At 43.0% G+C, this 22,401-nt stretch overlaps 1 long non-coding RNA gene across 1 annotated transcript in view; it reads left to right on the forward strand.

Annotated features, from left to right (window-relative positions):
* The window catches only part of LOC138724476 (uncharacterized), a 34,768-nt gene extending 16,487 nt beyond the window's left edge, over window positions 1–18,281 (forward strand). Inside the window, exon 3 of the long non-coding RNA XR_011338064.1 lies at window positions 18,126–18,281. This is a non-coding gene — a long non-coding RNA (uncharacterized lncRNA). The remainder of the gene's footprint in view (window positions 1–18,125) is intronic.
* The last annotated feature ends 4,120 nt before the right edge of the window (window positions 18,282–22,401 follow it).

Consider the following 22,401-nt stretch of genomic DNA (forward strand, 5'->3'; position numbering starts at 1 on the left):
GCCCCTCACCATAAGAAGGATGTTGAGGCTCTGGAGAGAGTCCAGAGAAGAGCAACAAAGCTGGAGAACAGGCCTTATGAGGAGCGGCTGAGAGAGCTGGGGTTGTTTAGCCTGGAGAAGAGGAGGCTGAGGGGTGACCTCATTGCTCTCTACAACTACCTGAAAGGACGTTGTAGAGAGGAGGGTGCTGGCCTCTTCTCCCAAGTGATGGGGGACAGGACAAGAGGGAATGGCCTCAAGCTCCGCCAGGGGAGGTTTAGGCTAGACGTTAGGAAAAAATTCTTTACAGAAAGTGTCATTGGGCACTGGAACAGGCTGCCCAGGGAGATGGTTGAGTCACCTTCCCTGGAGGTGTTTAAGGCACGGGTGGACGAGCTGCTGAGGGATATGGTTTAGTGTTTGATAGGAACGGTTGGACTCGATGATCCGGTGGGTCTCTTCCAACCTGGTTATTCTGTGATTCTGTGATAGCTTTTATCAAATCTGTATTTAATTCATTGCACGTGAGGGGATTTTGACCATAAGTGTTTTCTCTTGAACATACAAGAGGAAATAAGCCACACTGTGGGGTGTTTTTCCTTTAAAATGACTCCCTCAATCTCATCAGACTTTGTCAGCCATTATAGCTTTCTGTGGCATCGCCTGGCTACAGGCTCAAAGGATACGGCCAGTGGAGACATCCTCCTGCCTAAGGAGAGTTCCTGAAAGGATGGGTCTGCTATCAGGTATCTTAGTCATGCTCATGCTTGTATATTATTCCTACAAAAGAGATTCATTTATTTATTTATGCATTTTTTGGCAACTATGTGTTCCTGAGATTGTATTTCAGCATCAGAGGAACAGACTATAAAGCAAAGATTCTCCAAGAGGTCCCAGCTGATTTCCTGCTATGACAAAACTACCGTTTAACCTCAAGCCATAAAGTGGGAGGCACTGTGTTTCTGAAGTGATTTGAGACATTATGCACAGCTCTATAAAAATGCAAAACAGGGCTTCTGTATCACCTCCTAGAGTTCAGGAGGTGTGGAGGAATTGGTTCATCATTTATTACCAAAAAAGCACTTTCTTAAAGCTGTGGCTGCCGCATCTTCCTTTCCAGCAGGTTCTTCGGTTTTGTGCTTATAACATTGCAATTTATTTCTGTGGCAACAAATTTAATGTGAAAATTCACATCTATAATCACTGCACTGTTATTAGAACAGGTAAATCTGTGACAGTCATTTGGAAAAAATGCTGAGTCCAGCCAAAACAGCAAACTATAAAAACAATTAAAAATTAAGTTAATTTCTCGAGTATTAAATAATGAGATATTGAGCTCATAACATGATTTTTCTCTTCTCACTGCGGAAAAGTCGCCTGCTGTAACAAGAGGTGATCCTGCCTAAGCAGGCTGGAGAGCTGAGACTGCAGATAAGGGAATACACAAGCACTCTCATTTATATTTTACTTAAGCTTTGCCAAATTTGTTCTCTGTTTTCCCTTCCTGGAGGACTCCAATTACTCATGTTCTGTTTTCCTTTATTTTACTAAGTGATGCACAAATTGTTTCTACATTCCCGGTTAGTTTCTGATGTCCCTCTTTTCTGTTTACACATGGGTAATGAAGATGCTGCCCCACTTGTCATGAATTGAGTAGGCTGCCCAATTCCAGCCTGAGCTGAAGGAGAGAAGCTGCATCTAGATCAGTGCCATCACTAAGGCTAACCAGTAGCTCTGAATCAGGATTCGCCCCAGCATTGCAAGTTATTCAGTGTTTTTTTAATGTGTTTTAGCTTCTGCCTCTGTCCAAAATCTCAATACTGGTCTTCACTGATGAGTTTAGGATGTAACGTGGGCTCTGCTGGGATGAACGCTGCATGCAATTATTGTGGGAAAAACGCCTTTCCCTTCGTTCAAGTTCCAAGCCAGCCATCAAGTGGCTTTCCTAGTTTGGTCTGCCCTGAGTTTTGCTTTCTTTAGTTTTTTTAGAACATAATAAAGTTTTTATTTTCTTGGAATTACCTGCACACACACACACACTAGCATTTAGTTAAATAAATCCTGCTTGTGTGATGAGGCTCGCCTACAGAGGGTGTGTAGGACTCCATGCTTGCCTTGTCTGCATTACCATGCCTTGATTCAAATGATCCTCTGTTTTGATGAATACTTAGCAGAAGTCAGACTACTGGTAACGTAAAATTAGCTAATAATACTGTGTATTTCCTGAAAATCTTTTATTTCCTCCATAAATAGAGGTAAGAAAGCCTCCACTAAGAGAACACAGCAGGCTGTTAGAGGGGTCGGTTTGGCTTCTGTAGAAATCGTTTTTCAGATGATATGATTTTCCATGAATTACTGACTGCATAACCAGGCTGAGAAATCAGACTCCTTTGAGAAAGGTGAGAGCCATGTGAGCCATTTGGTCCCACATGTGGTCATGAGCACTTCAGCCTAGCTTGAAGCAGCTGGGTGAGCAAATATCACTTTTTCTTGTTGTGTGTGATGGGGTTTGGGAATCAGAATTATGGAGTGAAACTCCTTGCCCGCTGCTTTGTTTCATTACATTTCCATAGGCCAATATCCAGAAGAAAAAGCCCAGCATCCAATGATGGGCTCACCTTAGCCCTGTGTTGCCTTGCCAGAGGATGCTGAGAGATCTCTTCCTGGCTCCTGGAAACTTCTAGGACATGACCTACAGCTCAGCTGACCTGCGTCTGCCTGCGCTTTGTGTGCGACCTTCTTGCATGTGGTGCTCACCTACAGTGGTATTTGTCAAGTAAAGTTTGTGACTTTACATAGACGTTCTGCAATCTGCTAATTAATACGGTTATGAAGAATCGGCTCTGATGTTATTTTTGGCAAAGTTGGATACGTCAAATTTGATTTTTGCTTTCTTTGAAATTTCCTGCTTTTCCTGATATGTGATATTGCAGTATTTAACTGTATTGGAGTCACTGCATGATATGTGCTTCTTGGTGCTGTGTGTGTTTGTTTTTTGCTTCACATACAGAGTATCGTCAATATTGATTCTCAAGATGGGTTGTGTGCCATTTCTAGAGAGACTTGTAAATTGAGCCACTTTCCATTTAATATTAACTGAAACTCCCTAGAACATTATCATTTGCATGGCAACCAGCAGACCATTTGTGACTAACATCAATATTACAAACTGAAAAAGCCTACTTTTCACATGATAAATAGGCATTGTGAAAATCCTTATCAGATCTGAACATGGGCTTGGTGCGAAAGGCCACACCCTCCCTAAGACTTAACAGCAGGTCACGCTATATTTCAGCTGTGAATAATGGACAGCAGTGATTTGCTCTGCAGCTTGTCTCATAAAAGTCCACTCCTTGTTCTTTGAGATGAATAGAAGTGATATTTTTATAGACAAGTGACGTTGTTGTTGTTAAGTCCTTTCTAGGTCAGCTTAAACCAAGGCATGTAACCCCTCCTGGCTGACTCTCTGCTTCATGCAAACTGGCAGATCCACTACTGGAGAGTTGCTTTGGAGGAAACATGCTGGATAACGAGCATTATCAGAGATGGGAATTGGATGCAAAACTCAACCTAAGCCAAATATTGGATAAGGATTGAGCTTTACTCTTTAAGAGGAAAAGAAGCATGCCAGGCAGGAAGAAGCCTGTTCATCTTAGTGCTAGTAAAATACAGGATCATCTCATCTTCAGATGATCTTCTGCCTAGAGGTGACAGGTGTGCAGGCTCCCTGTTTGGGGTTGTGCTTGTCTTCAAGCTAATGGTGCTCTTGTGATTACAAGAACTCTGCACAGTATTAATTTTGTTGTGTCTTAATTATTTCTTTTCTGGTTTTCCACACATATGGCTGATTTTATGCTTTAATGCAATATTTTCCATTAAGCAGCCCTATGCTGTACAGCAAAAATAAACTCTTAAAACAACATGCGTAAGATTAAACTGTTAAACTTGCTCAAAGTATACAGTTCATAAATTAAAAGTGCTTATGCTCATACTTTAGTATTAATTGCTAAGTTTATAAAAATAGAAGAACTTGCCCTTAAGAAACAAAAATCATAGTTCCTTAAGCTTTTCTTTGTCAGGAAGCCAAAAAGACAACATTACATGGAAATGTCGCCATTTGTTCATGTCAAATGTAGTTTATTCAATTAGATATTTTATAACTCTGCTGAGTTATATCAAGGAGGTTAATTTTTTTATTGTTTTGCTTCATGCTGTGCCTCTAATACATACAAAGATAACTTAGCCTGGCAAAATATACAGAGTAATGTGTTGGATTCCAGTAAAAGAGTATGAGAAATTATTCAAGATTTTTGCTTCTTCAACTAGAATTATTTTTTTTTCCAAAATCTAGCAAGCTGTTTGTTTTCTGAAAATCTATTAAAGAAGAAATTGCTAGGAACAGAGTCCTAAAGAAAGAGAGATCTTCTGGAGAAGAAAGTCTTCAGCTACTCGTGTTCTCTGAAATTTAATTGTCTGTGGTTCTGAAATACATCTGACATCTTACAGAATGATAAATGCAAGAGAAGCCTACATTTACAGTAACTTGCTTTTTGACATTCTCTCATGGACGGTTCAGAGCAGTTATGTGTTTATAGGTGTGGTTTTATGGTAGCTTAAACTACCAAAAAAATATTCATTTTTCTTGTGGAGTCTGGAGCTCCACTCAGCTCCAGGGGTCAGATAAATGCCACTGTCAATTCAAGGCAGAGAGGAGGGAACACACAGCCAGTACAAGGGAAAGGAGAGAAGGAGAGGACCAGAGTGACATTGACTTTAGGTTTGCTTAAACAGAGATGGAACTGGTGCCTAAGCAGCTGTATAAAGCTATGGGCATGATCGAGAGTTTGACTGATCTAGTGCAATGGTACATGCCCTACTCTAGTGGGGTTGACATGCCAAAACCCGGCCAGCCAGCTGGCATATGGAATACACAAGGAGAGCAGAATTGCTGGAGATGACAGTGTGCTGTGGCACACAGTTTATGGAGTGGCCTTTGGGAAGGATGCTGCAACCTGTGATGACTGAGTAGCCTGGAAGATAAGTTCAGTTTTACTAAGGGTGTAGGTGCATTAAATGCTTAATCTAATTTAAATGCAAGCTGTTTCCAACAGAGGTGGCCTCTCCACATCCTGCATCTCATGCGCATATTCCTGCCTTCTCCCTTTTGTCACTTCTGGATATCCTCAAGCCACATGCTGACTTGGATCATGTTGTTCATTCAGTATAAAGCAGCTGACATTCTGTGCATTACAGGTTCAGTATGTGTCAGGCCATAACTATGCACATGACAATCTAACCCTGGAGGCCTCATCTGGTAGGACAGAGGAAGAAATACTACTCTGGTAGGTAGCCTTTAGTTAAACAGGATTGAGTAGAATGAAACTGGAATACAGGGAAACCAATTTCAATAATGCTTGAGGCTGAACTGGTTTCAGCAGCTCAGGAGACCGAAAAACAGAAAACCACTGGTAAATCCTCTTAGAGACCTCATGCAGGAACTATATAATGCCTGGAGCCTTGTGCTTAGTCTCTGGTGAGCAGGGCTGCAGACAGAGTAGCCTTCTTTTGGAAGTGTCCCTTGGAACAAATCAGCTAGGCAAAGGTGATTTGATGATACATTTATACAGGTCAACAATCTGGAGGCCAGGAGGGAGCTCTGCTTTCTACATAAACACTCTCTCTTCCATTCACTTTATTATTGGTCACAGCTGCTGATTGCTCCTGTTTTGGGATGAGGATGTAGCAGGTTCTGAACAGGGCTGGTGGCTGCAGAGTGCTTGCACAGCACTGCAAGGGAACACAACCACAGCATCCTCCTCCCTCTCCACCAGCATCCAAAATAAACACCTTTTCATCATTACACTTCTTATGCTTGGATTTAAGCACAGCTTTTCCATTCCAGATGTAAACACTCCCCAGGATTATCACCTTCAGTTTCTGCAGACAGACATTTGTTTCGGGAAACAAATGGAAGAGCAGCTTACTGCCAGGGTAAGTTCCCAGCTTCTGGCAACTGGTCTCATGGGGGCTTTCTTCCTGAGCAGGAGATTGCATTTCTGTGTTGAGAAGCCTGTGGTGATTTCTTCTTCCAGTCTTGTCAGATGAGTGTTGTTGAAAAGCCTTAACAAAAGGTGTTATAGGACTGCTGAGAGGAGCAGTGGCTCAGGGAGTTTTTGGGAAGTGCAGGTGGAAGCTGAAAGTACGGGATAAGGAGGAAAGAGGAAGGCATGCCATTCCTGGAGTGTGAAGAATATCTGGCAGCTGTTGGGGAGGATGGAGAAGCCTTTTAGGATTTACCTGTAATGCAAAAAAAAAAAAAAAATTCTTAGAGAAATCAGGACATAAAAGTGGGGATAAAGGCAGGAAAAAATATGGGAGCTGTCCTTCAAGCTTCTGCATCTCTGTCCTGCTCCTTCTATTCTCTCTATGCTCAGTGCTGGCATGTTGCTGCTCTACACTCTAGCCTGCAGTATTGCTGTGAATCTCACCTGTCCTCCTCCTTGCGTGGCTCACTAAGGGGGTGCTGCTGGGGGTGTTTTCTGACATGCACAAGTAAAGGCTTTGCCTGGGTGGGTGCTCACCTCAGGCAGGTGCATTGGGAGCCCCATGCACTTCCAGGAGAAACACCCTGCCTACCAGCCCCGCATGAGGCACCCAAACCCATGTGCGTGCTGGATTTGTGAGGCTTGTGTGCAGCAGAAGGGGGCCTTCCCCATGCCAAAATGTTGTTGTTGGAAGTCAGATGATAAATAGGGATTTGGGGGCTCATCCATGACTTCCTACTAAGCCCATGGGCATTACAGCAGCTTCTCTGTCCAGCCCAGGGATGCGCAGCCTGGTCGGCCTGCCTCTACCTCTGCCCACAGTGGCACAGCTCCACCCAGGGAGAGACCAACACACTCAGTTGCAGATGAGGCAGTTCCCAGCCTTGTAGAGGAATAGCAAGGAGGATGAGTGAATGGCACAGAGCATGAGCCCTGGCAGACCTGATGAGAAAGCTGCACAGGTACCAAGCAGTTCTGCGCTCCAGATGCTGCAAACCTGACAGTCAAAGCCATTATGAGATAAAGTAAACACATAAATTATTTTAAGTAGCCTGCTTTACCACAGTAGTGTACTGCATGTACCATTACTGAAGTCTTTAATGAGTTCCTCCTGCAGTAAATTCTGATCTTTATTATTATTAATTTCAGCACAGTTCCAGAACTGTCACCCTATTTCCCACCGTCATGCAAAGTGCCCAAGGCCGCAATTGAAAAATCTTATGAAAAGACTCATATTCTGTTTCTAATCTGACACATTTGTCTTTAGAGCATCTACTGGTTTCTTTTTGCTGGCATGCCTCTTCTGTTTCAGTCTAGCCTCTTCCTTTCTTCCCTCTGTTGCTGTACCTCTGTCTGCAGTACCCCTCTCTATTTCACAGGTAGATAATGTGAAAAAACTATGTTGCCCCATATGTGGGCAGGTCAGCTTCAAGCTCTCCTGGATCACAAGTTCGGCTGATGTTTATGGTGGCTAACAATGAATAGATTTTTTTACACTGAGGATAATGGTGTGTTTTGCCCTGCAAGATAAACCTTAGATGTAACATCATTATTTATTTAATAAGAACATCAAAGAACACCACTGGAGAAGAGAACTTCAAAGTTTCCCAGAATAATCAGATTTCTGATATTAAGTAGGGTATTTTTTCCTCCTGATTCTATAATAATGAGAAATAAAAGCATAGTTATCACAAATCATTGAAAACATTACTAGATTGAGCTTTAAAAAATGGAATGAAGTACTTCCTTGGAAGCTAGAAATCTAGTAAGAAACAGGACTGTGGGGCTGATGAGCAAAAGAGAAGTCTGACTTTGATTGGACTGCAGCATTTCCAAAACCCACTCCTGACCTCAACAAAGATTTTTATTTTGGGGAGGAAGAAAAGTATCATTAGGAAAGCTCATGGCTCAATTTTCTACAGAACTTGCCTTAATTAAATGTGTATTTAAACAAGCAGGACCTCAGTAGGGAAAAGTATCCTACAGCATCATTGTGCATTGTGCTCCAGCTGTACAGAAGCACCAGTGAGGTCAGCCCTGTCCCCAAGCATTGCATATTCTAGGTAGAGAGTGCCACAGAAAAGACATCCTTTGTGGCTCTCCCATAACAGATTTGTCTGAACGACTTTCTAAAGCCTTTGATGACTGACTGCAAAACAAGGCCCCAGTTGATTAAGGAACGCAGTGGCTTGGCAGAAGAATGGGGTCCTTCAGTTTAAATTCAGGCTAGTTTCCATTTTCTTAGTCCTTTCCATGGCTCATAGAGAAATCCCTCATGATTTTTTAACCCTTTGCTCTGCCTCACTGAGAAGATGCGGGCTGTGTGGGTCACTATGAGCTTTCTTTGTAAGCAGCACTCCAGCATAGCCCATTGACCCCACAGCTCCAGTGCAGCAGGAGGAGGCTCACCAGGCAGAGCTTGGGGGAGAGGTGGCTTCTGATGGGCAGAAAGGAGGAATCAAGTAGAAAAAGGAGACATCCAGCAGATGAGGCACGTCTTCCATGGGAAAGATTAAACTCCAGGTGATGCAGTCCACAGCTGGGAGGCAAAAGTGGTGGTCAGCTCCAAGCCCGTGTGCAGCTTGCCGGCCCCACTTTATCTGCCCACATCTGATGAAAGCTGGGGTGGAGAGTTCCCTGCTGTTTATGTGACATTTGGCAAGCAGGCATTTTTGTTTGATATTAATATACTCAGCTCAAGCATGGTTGTGGCCACAGAAGTGCCAGGTTCTGACAACAGCTGTGGAAGTTTCTTCATCCTGGGTAAATTTGCTATTCCCACACTGGTGCATTTTTTGCATGTGTGTGAGATGGGAAGGAAGAACAGTTTCTAAGTAGGCAGGACAACTGTCAAGATCTCATTGGACCAGGCCTCTTGTCCCACAGCTGTCAAAGGTCAGCTTAATGGCCTCCAGCAATTCACTTCACCTTCTCATGGCTCAGTTTAGCTATTGTGACACAGAAATAAAGGTGCTGACCCTTGGTAAAGTTTATAGAGTGGCTTCCATTAGCAGAGGGCATGAGAGGTTAAACCAGAATTATGATTACAGCATGCATAAGGAGAACAATAGACAGAATTGGAACAAAGTCAGATGAAGTGGAAGGGGAAAAGGATGGAGCTTAGACTGGAAAAGAATGTTTTACAGCAGTGACAGCTGGCAGGAAAAATAGGCGAGAGCCAGGACATCACTCTGCCAGGGGTGGCCAGTGCTGTCACCGAGCTGATCGAGGGCTGCATGCAGCACGGGGACGTTTCAGGGTGGGCTGGGCTGGGGAGGGATCATCCAGTTTGGACATTCAGAGGTGCTGCACCAATTTGGTCTGTTCACAAGAGCTGTGCTTCATCTGATGTCACAGGAGACAATTTATCCTTCCATAGCTCAGCTGGATTGTTCCCTTTGACACCACTAACCAATGTTTCCCTTCTTGCAGGTAGGGGATGTGCAGTGATCTGCTTTCTTGGCTCAAGTAATATGTACTTTTCCCCATTTTCCTCACAAGAACAAAAATGGAAAGTAGTTGAGACAAAACCTTTCGCTTAGCTGTTTATAAGGAGGGGAGAGCACTCAGCACGCAGTGGCTGTTGCAGTTGCTCCCTTCATCTATTAGTTTAAAGGCTGGACTGTTTACCCAGGGCATGGGGGATGCGGTCCTGACTCTCTCCTCCACCTCACACAGGTCTCCTGGCAGCACCATCACCACTGCAGTGCTGAGTCCTGTGCTGCTCCCCTAAACCTGACCTGAAGCAGAGCGAGTATGCAGGGATACTGTCTATAGGGAATGTCAGGTTGGATGAATGGTGAATCACGTCATCCCAAAGACAGGATTTCACCCCTATGCAGCTGTGCTGCAGGGACCAACAGAGGACAGCTCACCCAAAAGCACCATAGGGGTAAACTGAGCCTGAAAGAGGGAACAGAGGCAATTATTTCACCTGAGCAGCACTTAGGAAAATAGGAGAGCCTGATGAGATTGATCCACACAGGACAAAGAATATTAAGGCATGTGTTCTGGTTTCAGCTGGGATAGTTAATTTTCTTTCTGGTAGCTGTTGTAGTGCTATGTTTTAGATTTGGGATTAAAATAATGTTGATAACACATGGATGGTTTTGGTTGCTGCTAAGCAGTCAAGAACATTTCAGCTTCTCATGCTGCCCTGCCAGCAAGAAGGTGGCAGGGGTGCATGGGAAGCTGGGAGAGGTCACACCTGGGATAACCAACTCAAACTGGTGAAAAGGTTGTCCTGTGCCTTACAACATCATTCTCAGTATATAAACAGGGGGAGATGGCTGGGGGCCAGTGAACACTGCTCAGGAATGGGCTAGGCATCAGTCAGTGGGTGGTGAGCAATTATATTGTGCATTATTTGTTATGTTATTGTTGTTATCATTACAATCACCAAAATAATCTTTCTCCCTTTTTTTGTCCTATTACACTGTCTTTACCTCAACCCATGATTTTTGCTTTTCTTCCCCTCTTGTCCCCATCCCACTGGGCATGGGTGGGGCAGGGTGGGAAGAGGTGATTGAGTGCTTAGTTAGTTGAGTGCTTAGAGATGTGGTGCTTAGTTGCCTGCTAGGTTTAAACCATTACAGCAGGCAAAATAGCTACAGCATTTGAGTGTCATAGCTGGGAGAGAAGGCAAAGGACTGCTCATGGATTTTGTTAACATATAGTGAATTAAGAAAGAAGGTTGCCTGAAACCAAAGATTATAAGCAGTGAGCTGTATATGATTGATCTAAAAATAGTTCTGAAATTCAGAAAAAGTTCTGAATGTCCAGATTTTGACAAGCTACATAAGCTGTTTTCAGAAAGCAAAAAATATAACGGTACAACTGAAATGGAAGAATACAAGTGGAGAAGAGAGGAATCCAGGAAGACATTATAGCGGCCTTCCAGTACCTGGAGGGGGCTACAGGAAAGCTGGGGATGGACTTTTTACAAGGGCATGGAATGACAGGATAAAGGGGAATGGTTTTAAATTGGAAGGGGGAAGATTTAGATTAGACATTAGGAAGATATTATTCATGATGAGGGTGGTGAGGCAGTGGCACAGGTTGGCCAAGGAAGTTGTGGATGCTCCCTGGAGGTGTTCAAGGCCAGGCTGGATGGGTCTTTGAGCAATCTGGTCCAGTGGGAGGCATCCCTGCCCATGGCAGGGCGTTTGGAACTGGATGGGCTTTAAGGTCTCTTCCAACAGAACCCATTCTATGATTCTATAATACTACTTGTGGACTGCATGAAAAGTGTAATGGGTAAAAAGAGACTATACCTCTTAACCTAATAGTAACCAAAATAAACATTCGTTCCTATATTATGTCTGATTCCAGAAATATATAAAATACTATAATAGAACCAATATCAAATGCAAAGGTGAATTTTCCTTTTTACTAAATACCACATATTTAATAATTCCATGCTTGAACTGGTCCAAAGGGTATGTCTGAAATCTTTCCAGAGATAATTATCCGTAGGCATGTTCCACCCCTGGGCAGTGATGAATCTGCTGCAGATACTCCTTCCTGCATGGAAAGGGGCTCCTTTTTGTGGGATGTGCAAAACAGCGGGAATGCAAAGCTTCAAAGAATATTGATCTATTTATCTATTTATTACTGTCAGTTTAATTTTAAAATCAGTGCAGGCACTTGTAATGATTCCTAATTGCATAAAGCAAGATTCCTACATCCTTCGGCACTAGGGCTGGTAAAGTCAGGACAGAGAACTTAAGTGGGAGAAAAGTGTAGCTCTAACCATACCAAAGTTTCACAGTGTAGTTCTCCACCAGATGGATTTTTATACGGTCAAGAGGACTAAAAATGAGGCACAGTCTCAGTACAGTACAGTATTTTGGGGAGAATAATACTAATAATGAGAGCATACAGAGCTGTAATTATAAAGACAAATTTTTGTGGGCCAGCTCTAAGGAATAGGGGATGGACCAAAAAAACCCTGCAATAACATGGGTGATAAATATAATACCTTCTTGAACCTAGAAAGCAAAATAGAAAGGCTGGAAAAAGCAGTCTTCTCTATGAGATTTGTGGTATTTTTGTGGCAAACTGACTAACAAGCACATGATGTGCAGCTCGGAAGAGTGGGGCGAAAGTGCTGGGATAGAAACCAGAGCTTTCAGAGAAACTCATTTCACTGCTATTAAAACAACCTTCACACATTTGTAGGAGAAAGACTCAAGTGCCAGCTTTCTAATGAAAAAGGTAGCCATGATCAAGCCATGAATAGCAAAGAGGCAGGGCAAAAGGTTTTCAAAAATGGCAACATATTGAGGAAAATCTCTATGGAATCTGTTGGCTCCAACTGCAATATTGAGACAGCTGTTGAATTGCAGCCTGGAAAAGCGTAAAATATTGAGAACTGGTACCACAAGCTCCAATTCTGAAATACTTCTGTGACAAGCAGAAAAGAAACTTCTTAGGCAGCTGAAAATGTCACTGAACTAATTGCTTCATTTCGCTAGCTACCTTCTGTTACACGTACATCAAAAGACCACTCCGCAAGATGGGAAATATTCAACTTTCGAGGAGCAGTAGTAGACTCTGTGGCATCTGAGCACCTCCATGCTCAAAACCTCTGCTGTCTGGCACAGCAGTAAAGGAATGCCACTATTTCCATTTTACAGACAGCAAGGTAGAGCAAACCAATGTGATTTTGTAAAGGTTGCCCTGAGTTTGTTGGTAGGTCAGGGACTGAGCCCTCATCCCCAAAGAACTAGCTTCATCTTTAGCCACTGGAATTTTCTTTGCTGAATTGTGAAATGGGGCATTGTTAATAATCCAGAATCATTATTCTTCTCTTCTTTGACAGATTTAAGGGCTTTTGTGTGCCACCTTCTTGTTCTCTTGTGTTTATATGGAGCATGCACTGCATATTTGGTTGAAAGCCAAGTGTGCCTCAGTCTCTCATCTGATCTTTTTAAGTGGCAATTTATCTCCCATCCCACCTCTGCATTGTCTTTTTTTAAGTGCATCTCTAATCTCAAGCAGCGTTTAGCAAATGAAGATACCAGTGTCACAAGGGGTGAGTGGGACAGTAGTGCTCCTAATGGTCTCCCTTAGTACCTTTATGAAAAACTTGACCAGCCCTAGGAACAGACCACTAGGTGTTTGAGATTATTCTCAAGAACCTTCGTTAAGTATTCACCAAGAATAGGGAGACAGCTGTTAACACTCCAGAAATACCAAGTGAAGGTTTGAATGCCAATCCAGAAAAGGAGTTGAAAACACAGTAGATGATTTATCAAGGGCATATTGGAGAAGTGTGAATAGAGTTGGTGCTGTCATGATGTATTTTACAGTGCCTGATATTGGAATGACTGCTTAGAAATTTCCAGTTAGACATGGCAAAATTTACGATAATTGCCAGTGTTGAGGGAGTCCGTATTAAATGGGAACCAAAAGGCAAAATGTGAAGAGCCTGAGGACAAAGGAAATTGTTGAGGACAATGGAATTTGGGTGGTTGTTCGTGGATTTTTTTTTTTAATGCTCTGACAGAGATTAATATAAAGAGGTAAGAGGAAAACAGCATTTTATCACCATCCCATTTGCCATTAGTGGCAGTTCTCCCCCTCCCTAGCTCCAGAAATCAAGGGATGAAGAACAGAGGTCTGGAAAAGAAGTGCTGAGTGCTGCATTGCAGTGTGGGTGGTGGGGACTGAAGGAAGAGCATCTGCTGCTTTTGTTTACTCCACTTCATCATTGCTGGTTTCAGAGGCAGCTGGGAGGTAGCCAGTTACACAAAGGAAGTAAGTAACAGCCATTGGTAATAAAATATAAAAGGATACTTGGCAAGAAGATTGTACAAAAGAAGAAATGTTTTAACCTGAGGTGTAATCACACCTGAGGTGTGACTTGCTGTTCAGGGAAGATGGATGCAAAATCAGGGGAGCTGCTTGTACTTCTTGAGTGGTATGTGAGGAATTGGCTTTTAGCTTATGTTGCTCTATTGTCCTCACTGTTTTGATGGTAACTTAGTAAGAGTAGGAACCAACTGCTCTGAGAGATCTGTGTGTCCAACCTGGGTGTTATGTCCAAGTCCAGCCTGGTGTCTAGCTGGCCATGTGCAGGCACAGATGCCACTTCTATACACACAGTTGCTATGCTAGTGCCAAGAGATATGGCATGCACTACCTATGCACACACATATGCAAACAGACAACTTAAGAGTCTAGTATTTAAAGTATTATGGTTATTAGCAAAGATGTAATTCATGTTGAATCTGTTTAATAAAAACATTTTAGAATAAGTCAATCCTAATGATTACAAAACGAGACCTGCAACAGTTTGTCCTCACACGTTCCATTCATTTTGGATTCTAAGCTCTGATTCTCTGCCTTCCATCCTTGGGTAACTATTTATTCATGAGCAAACTGAACTCTAAATGCTGCTGAACTGGAATTCAGTCACCCTACATTGCTCTGCTAGTGTGAACAAACCATTGCTGAAAGGTGAGGGAGCTCTGTGGTGTTCAATGTCTGCCTGCCACTGGTTTTACACACACGTGAAAGGCTGGGGTCAGACTCATGTCATTTCACTGAAACACTCAGGCTAGTAAAAATGTCTTTGTTTTGCCTCTGAAAGGAAATCATATGCAGTAGGCAGTTCTCTGTTCTTGATGACAATGAACACTCAGTACAGATGATGTAACATTAGAATACTCAACACTTAACATGAAAAAAGCTTATAAAAACTGGGTACATGAAGATTTATTGAGATAAACCATGATGTTCTTTTGTGAGAGAAATAACCACCTTAAGAAAGCAGAGCCCAGAGCATCTCTGAGGACTGTGCTGGCCAAAAGTGACAGTGAGAAGCAAAGGGAATTTGAAGCGTTCTTAGAAGAAATGGATGGATATGAGAGGCTGGTGCTTTGAGCTGTCTCAAAACTACTTTAAGCCTTATTCCTGACCTTTTTCTTACAAGTTGCTAAAAATTATAGTTTGATATATGCCGTTTCTTCAGTACAAATGATTGTTCAGCCTGCACAAATACCAGTCACAGAGCGCAGGCATAAAGCTACCAGGCAAGATCGCTAACTCTGGACTAGTTTATAGACCAAATGAGAATTTCCTAAGAAAGGATGAAGTTGCTTTATGCAGCTCATTGCCATCCTGATTACCTTACTGGACCTTCTTGATGACAGGCACTTTGTCAAAATATATCTTCCTCTGACAGTGTAGGACACAAGAACCAATAACTTAACATCAGTGCTAGCGCATATGCCTCCTGTTGCGTCATTCGCCTTTTGCCCCGCTCCTCCCAGGGCATAGTTCAAAGAATACTCAATGCAGGGACTGAACTGCAGTCATTCATAAGCTGGGTGGATATTCTACATGGTCCTCCATGACTTCTGAACCACATAATACACCAAATAAATTATAAATATTGACTGCTTCACGGCATTGTGACCAGAGGGAGATACATCCACACTTCACTGCAGAGAAATACAGCTCTCAGTGTCAACTAATTCATGTATTTATGATCTTTGAGCAACTAACTTTGGAGATAAACTGAAAAAAGCTAATATATCTGCAGTGATCCTTTATCCTCAAATACTGCCAGCTTTCTTGAGTGCTGTCATCTCAAGGGAAGGCACTGAGGCTGCTGCATCAATCATTTCTGAAGTGTTGTCAAGCCCAATGGGGCAGAGGAAGCCTGAGCTGGGGACACCGCTGCTAGCGTGCTAGCTTTCTGACTTAAAAGCTTATCCAGTGGGCCCAAATGGAATGACTGGAAAACAAAGCAGCAAAACTCTAGCTGACAAAAGTGGATGGAGGCAAGCCAGGACTAGAGCAAAACAAAAGCTGCAAATAAAACATAGATCATCTCAGCCTAGTTAACAAAAAAAAACCCAAAACCCAAAACCAAAAAACAGAACTGCCGTGTGACATGGGGAAGTCAATGCAGTGATGGGCACCGAGTGGGCTTGGACATTGACTCATGTCCCCTCTTTTGACACTGAAATGTGGTGGGGAAGACAGAGCTGTCTTCTCAGCACAAAAAAAGTTATGTTTGTTTTTCCGTTAGAAGGAGTTGACATTAGACAACCTCCGATCTGCTGTGTCCTGTCTTGGTTAAAGAGTAGCTTTGATCTCTGGGCTGCTGGGGTACGTGTGTTTGAGTTGGAAAGGTGCTGACCCAAGGAAGACCCTGAGAGAGAGACTTTGGTGCAGAGCTGAGGTTTTCTGGCTAGCCCATGACCCCACAGGCTTACATGTGGTTTCAAAATGTAGTCAGCGGAAACAGCATGGAGATGGAAACTTATCCCCAAGCACTGTTATGATAGCCGTGGAAAGGGCAGTCACTCTTTGCAGAGCCACAGCAAGACCAATCGTTGCAGCAACAACCTCTGTTCAGGAAGGGGCACTCATGGTGCTCAGGCACGAGCCAGAGGTCCAAACTTGGGAGAGAAATGTTTGCCAGAGCTGTTCAGACCCACAAGATCACTTCAGTGTGCTTAATTGCTTCTAAGGGGAGCCATCAGCTGGTATAACTGTCTAGCTTCCTACCTTCTGGCATGGTGAAAGGTTCCCAGGACAGTCTAAGCCTCTTCCTTAACTTTCCCAGTGATGCTAGGATTCATGGAAAGATCCATCTGCTGAAGCCTTAGAAAGAGAGGGAGCTTGTGCTGGTGCAGCAGTGAGACTGGCATGATCTGGCCGCAGCCATCTGGCCGGGGCTTGACCAGGCACGGCCACCAAGAAGACCAGAAATAAATGAAGAGGTTGGGAAGTTGTGGTGAAGGCTAACCACAGAGCAAGAGCATGGGCTACATCTGTCTGCAACACCCACGTCCCATAAGAATGACCCTGCTGATGCCTGGGAAGTGGTTCAGCATCCTGTCTGTTCCCCTTCCCTGTATTTTTTCTTGTGGCATCATTCCCAGCAGGAACTGACCTAAGCAGATGTAGCATAATTAGGCTTCAGTCAAGACATACTTAAGTTTGGCTAGAGTAGTATCTAGAATATTATTCTCAGAAAGGTTTTTGACCATTATTTTCACCTCCTCTTTAATCTACAAATGTATATGCTCACTTACTAGCATCAGTGCTGTGTGAAAGGGTCCTGTAGACTGGAAGGCAAAGGATACCACATTTGCCAGAGGCCAGGCTTCGGTGTCTTCCCTTGGCCTCACCATTACTCATGTGCAGCCTAAGGTTTCAGCCAAAAAATCCACTTAGGACACTGGCTGTAGTTGTGGAAGAGTGAATCAGAGGCAAACATGGGTTTTCTCCTTGGCAGCTGATGCCTTCTTGCCTGCTCCCTCCACAGCAACATGCCGGCCAGGCACGTGGTTCTGGCCTTATCTAATCACAGGCCAGCTAGTGCCTGTCCCCTTGTCACAGACCACTTGGTCTTCCAGAGCTTTCTCGGATACCTCTGAATGAATAAGGACAGAGTTGTTTCTTCCCAAAAGACAAGTTGTGTGTACGAAGAGGTAATTTTATGCCTCTCATGATTAAAGGTGTTTGTTCTATTATTAGTAGTTGCAAAAAATTGTTTTCTGAAACTTACTGCTTCTCCTTTTTTTTTTTTCAATAAACACAGCATCTGTATCCCATAGTGCTAGTGGGTTTTGCCTTTAATTAAAAAACCACACTTTTTTAATGTCACATATGCTTTCATATCTATTCATCATGCAATGAAAATATGTGAAACATCTCCTATAGACTTAGAGTGGGTAGTTGTCCTTTTAGTCTTAATATACAACAGCAACTAAATCTAAAAGACTTAAATTTGTTTGTCCTCATCGTTTTTTTGTTGCATACTGTCAGCCAGTACTCCAAAACAGACTGCTCCTGCACCTCAGAAAATTGAGACATTCATTCACAAAGTAGCCTGGCCTTCTTAAAACCACCCCTCACCCCTACCTGAAAAGATGTGTTTGAACTGTGAACCATTCAGTCTACTTCTGCTTTCAGAAACTGAAACCTTAAAAGCTTCAGAAACTATGACTTAAGAAGTGGTTAGCCTGATCTCCATCTCTGAGAGGGGAAGGACCTTTCCCATCATCCCTGAAATTATAGTGATATGCCTTAATTCTTGAAGCTTTGAGCCAGTTAACCCTGTCTTTGTTGTTGTTGCAGCATAAACTGACACAAGGGAATGTCTGGACTAAACTATAGGCAAGAGAAGTTAAGCCAAAACTTTCCTATCAAGCAAAGAGGACATCCCAGTCCTGGAAGAAGCTGGTGTGGATTGTAGGAGGGAGAGGGCAAACAGCAGCATCAAACACTCCAAGAGAGGTGGTAGGTGGAGAAATAAATTGGGAAAATAGAAAAAGAGATCCAATGTGTTTCCAAAGAATGTTTGTCAATATGGTGATAGGCACTATATATATAAAAAAAGACATATGCATAAGTATATAGAAACTTCACTTTAACCAGAGCTGAGTGTTTAATTGCTAAGCCCTAGAGACCCAGAAAGTTATGAAAAGCACAACAGGAGTGACAGAAGCTGAAGATCATTAGTATGGGCACACTGCTGGCTCATATTCAGTCGGCTGTCAACCAACACCCCCAGGTCCCTCTCCTCCAGGCAGGGCCAATGGCATCTTGGCTTGTATCAGAAACAGTGTGACCAGCAGGTCCAGGGAGGTTATTCTCCCTCTGTACTCGGCACTGGTGAGACCGCACCTCGAATCCTGTGTTCAGTTCTGGGCCCTTCACCACAAGAAGGTTGTTGAGGCTCTGGAGTGAGTCCAGAGAAGAGCAACAAAGCTGGTGAGGGGGCTGGAGAACAGGTCTTACGAGGAGCGGCTGAGAGAGCTGGGGTTGTTTAGGCTGGAGAAGAGGAGGCTGAGGGGAGACCTCATTGCTCTCTATAACTAGCTGAAAGGAGGTTGTAGAGAGGAGGGTGCTGGCCTCTTCTCCCAAGTGACGGGGGACAGGACAAGAGGGAATGGCCTCAAGCTCCACCAGGGGAGATTTAGGCTGGACATTAGGAAAAAATTCTTCACAGAAAGTGTCATTGGGCACTGGAACAGGCTGCCCAGGGAGGTAGTTGGGTCACCTTCCCTGGAGGTGTTTAAGGCACGGGTGGACGAGGTGCTAAGGGGCATGGTTTAGTGTTTGATAGGAATGGCTGGACTCGATGATCCCATGGGTCTCTTCCAACCTGGTTATTCTATGATTCTATGATCAGTGTTTAAGTGCAGGCAGGAAAATAAAGAGACCAGAAGGAAACTACGAATTATCTTGCTAATAAATAACAGGATATTCAAAGTATGACCTGAAGTATTCAATTAGTTGAAAGACAAGAAAGCTTTACATTCAGCCAAAGACTAGCCTCATCTGCAATCTTCTACGTCATTTTGGCAAAATGAGCAAAGAGAGATTTCCTGTCAGTAGTACTGCAGCTTGTGAACGCAGCAGCTGGCCTTTGTTTTGAGAAAAGGTGAGCTAATCTGAGATGGTGAAGTTTCACTATAGTGTCAGGTCCAGCTGACGTGCGATGAGGAAAGTATGTTCCCACAGAAAGCTGGAAGGCTTACTTTTCGGGGCTGGCTGTTTTGCTTTCCAAAGCAGACGCCAGATTAAGGCAGGGAGGCAGGAGTGAGGTACATTTGCATTGGACCTTGGCTGCCTGCTGCTGGGTTTCCTTCCTGCCTGAATGGCAAATGATTACAGGCTGCAGCTGCTAATTAGTTCAGACAGTGGTTTGAACCTTTGGGGAATCAAAGGCATAGCATTTCTCTTCTGAACTCTTAACTTTGTACTTTAGATGTTTACTACAGTCTGAGCAGGCCGATAGCATGCTCTCTTGGACATGCTTAGCAGCAGCCTGTTTCATCCAGGCAGGTCGAAAGCAAAACCCTGAACCTTGGTCATCTCTACACGCCTCTAAAGTAGAACAGACATCTAAATTGATTTAATATTCTTGGGCTGGATACATAATTTCTCTTTAGAACTTAGCCTCATAGCACGCAAAGTACTTCCTAGCCCCAAAAGTCATTTAAATGGGAGGAAACAAACAACAAGAACACAGAATAAAAAACTAGAGTCAATCTGGAAATCTCTGAGGAGAATATTAGCTTTTTATTGTTTCCCTATCAGTAAATGCAGGAAATAGTCCAAACCACCCCACCTCTACAACTTCCTGTTATTTATCACAAGAAACACACTTTCTACACTCTTTGGTTTACTTCTGCAATCAAATTATACAAATATATCCCAGAATTCAGCGTATGGAAAAGAATAGATCAAGACTGTTCAACCAAATGCAAGGTGCTTTCACATGCAATTCAGACTGAGCTGACTGCTCTTGGTGAAGGGAATGCACTGTATTGTATTGCAGGCAGGGAGTATGAGAACATGCAGATAGACTCAGGAAAACAGCTAATTGTAGAATCATAGAATGGTTTGATTTGGAAAGGACCTTAAAGATCATCCAGTTCCAACCCCCCTGCCATGGGCAGGGACACCTCCCACTGGACCAGGCTGCTCAAAGCCCCATCCAGCCTGGTCTTGAACACCTACAGGGAGGGGGCAGCCACAGATTCACCGGGCAACCTGGGCCAGGGCCTCACTACTCGCACAGAAAAACATTTCTTCCTAATGTCCAGAGTAAATCTTCCCTCTTCCAATTTAAAGCCATTCCCCCTCATCCTATCACTCCACGCCCTTTTAAAAAGTCCCTCCCCAGCATTTTTATAGGCCCCCTTCAGGTGCTGGAAGCTGCTCTCAGGTCTCTCTGGAGCCTTCTCCAGGCTGAACAACTCCAACTCTCTCAGCCTGTCCTCGTATGGGAGGTGCTCCAGCCCTCGGATCATCTCTGTGGCCTCCTCTGGACCTGTTCCAACAGTTCCATATTCTTCTTATGCTGGGGATTCCAGAACTTGACACAGGACTCCAGATGGGGAATCATGAGAGCCGAGCAGAGATCAGAAAGCAGTTACCAGAGCTGGCCAGAAAGCCCATTTTGCAAGCACTTGTTTTATAAATATTTATTTTGAAAACTGAATTTTATCAGTTTTCATATAAAAGAAGCCCTAAAAGTGAATCAAAATGTTTCATTTGAAAACCTTGTGTTAATATTTTTTTTAAATATTCTTCATAAACTCTTTTCTCCTTTTTCAGTTTAAAAGAACTGAAGAAACTAAAATCTAAATATGCAGAGCCAAGGCCAGGTTTCTAGAAGACACTGTCAGTAAGAAAGAAACCTACAGCTAGGAACTAAAATGCCTTGAGTTGTTACTATTAAGTCATCTTGACTAAACTCTGCATTGTGTATTTCCTGAAGAGCATGACAAAAACTCATTGAGACCATCCATCTCCCAGTAACTTATGGCTAAAAGCCCAACTAATGTTATGCATCTTTTTGGTTCTTATCCAAAAGGATTTGTTTGTTTGTTTGTTTGTTTTTACTCATTTCTTGCTCCTGAAAGAAAAACCCCAAACCCAACAAGTGAACTTAATGGTGTTTGCAACACAGAATTTAATTTGCATTTGTTAGTAAGCACTTCTTCCAGACCATAGAGAGATTGTTTCCCAGCACAGAAGAATTTGTACTGATGTGGCTCAGATTTAAAATTTAGTAATGGATTTCCTCTACTGAGGACATTCTGAACTTCTTCAGGGCAGTGAGTCATTATGGTGATGGCACCAAACTCAGCTTTTTAATGTTGAATGGCAAAGCAACAACAAAAACTTTCCCAAATTTGAAAATATCACTGAAAAATAATAAAAGCACAATTTTCTTCAGCCATTATGGCTGCCCTAAGTTGAATCACATGAGAAAATGCTTTGTTAATGATTTTCTTCTTTTACTCTTCGCTGGCAACAAACCAAACCAAACCCCTTTCTTTGTTCTTTTTCCTTTATGCATTGCTTTTCTGTCTGGTTTTAGAAGAAGCCAGTCCCTAGGTTAGCAATTATGTTGAAATACCAGAGATCTGGGTTCATTTCCACAGAATTCCCGAATAGCCATGGACTACCAACTTTACCTCTACTACTATTCTGTAAGATGGGAACAATTCTATTTCTCCTTCTAAGGCTGTTGCTAGAAAATCTATTTATTGTTGCAAGGCACCCAACTACCACTGGAATATTCAGGGCATATATATTTTGTATTTTTCCTTACAAGTGTGTACTGTGTAGAGTTTAAGCTAATAAGTCCTGATGATGATTCATGAAGATATGATTCACAAGAGGAACAAATTTGAATAGATTTAAATACGTACATGTAAAAGGAATATGTGCAACCTCCCGGCACTCTTTGAAATATAAATGTGAGAATTCCTTTAGGTATAATGCTGGAAGCCTTCACGTCAGACTGTATTGGCAGGTGCCAGGCAGAAGGAACCAGCCAGAAAGACTGATTTATTTGCCTTTCTGCCAGCGGACCCCAAAGGCTGCAGCCCTG

The sequence above is a fragment of the Phaenicophaeus curvirostris genome, chromosome 10 (assembly GCF_032191515.1).
Source record: "Phaenicophaeus curvirostris isolate KB17595 chromosome 10, BPBGC_Pcur_1.0, whole genome shotgun sequence".
Classification (NCBI taxonomy): Eukaryota; Metazoa; Chordata; class Aves; order Cuculiformes; family Cuculidae; genus Phaenicophaeus; species Phaenicophaeus curvirostris.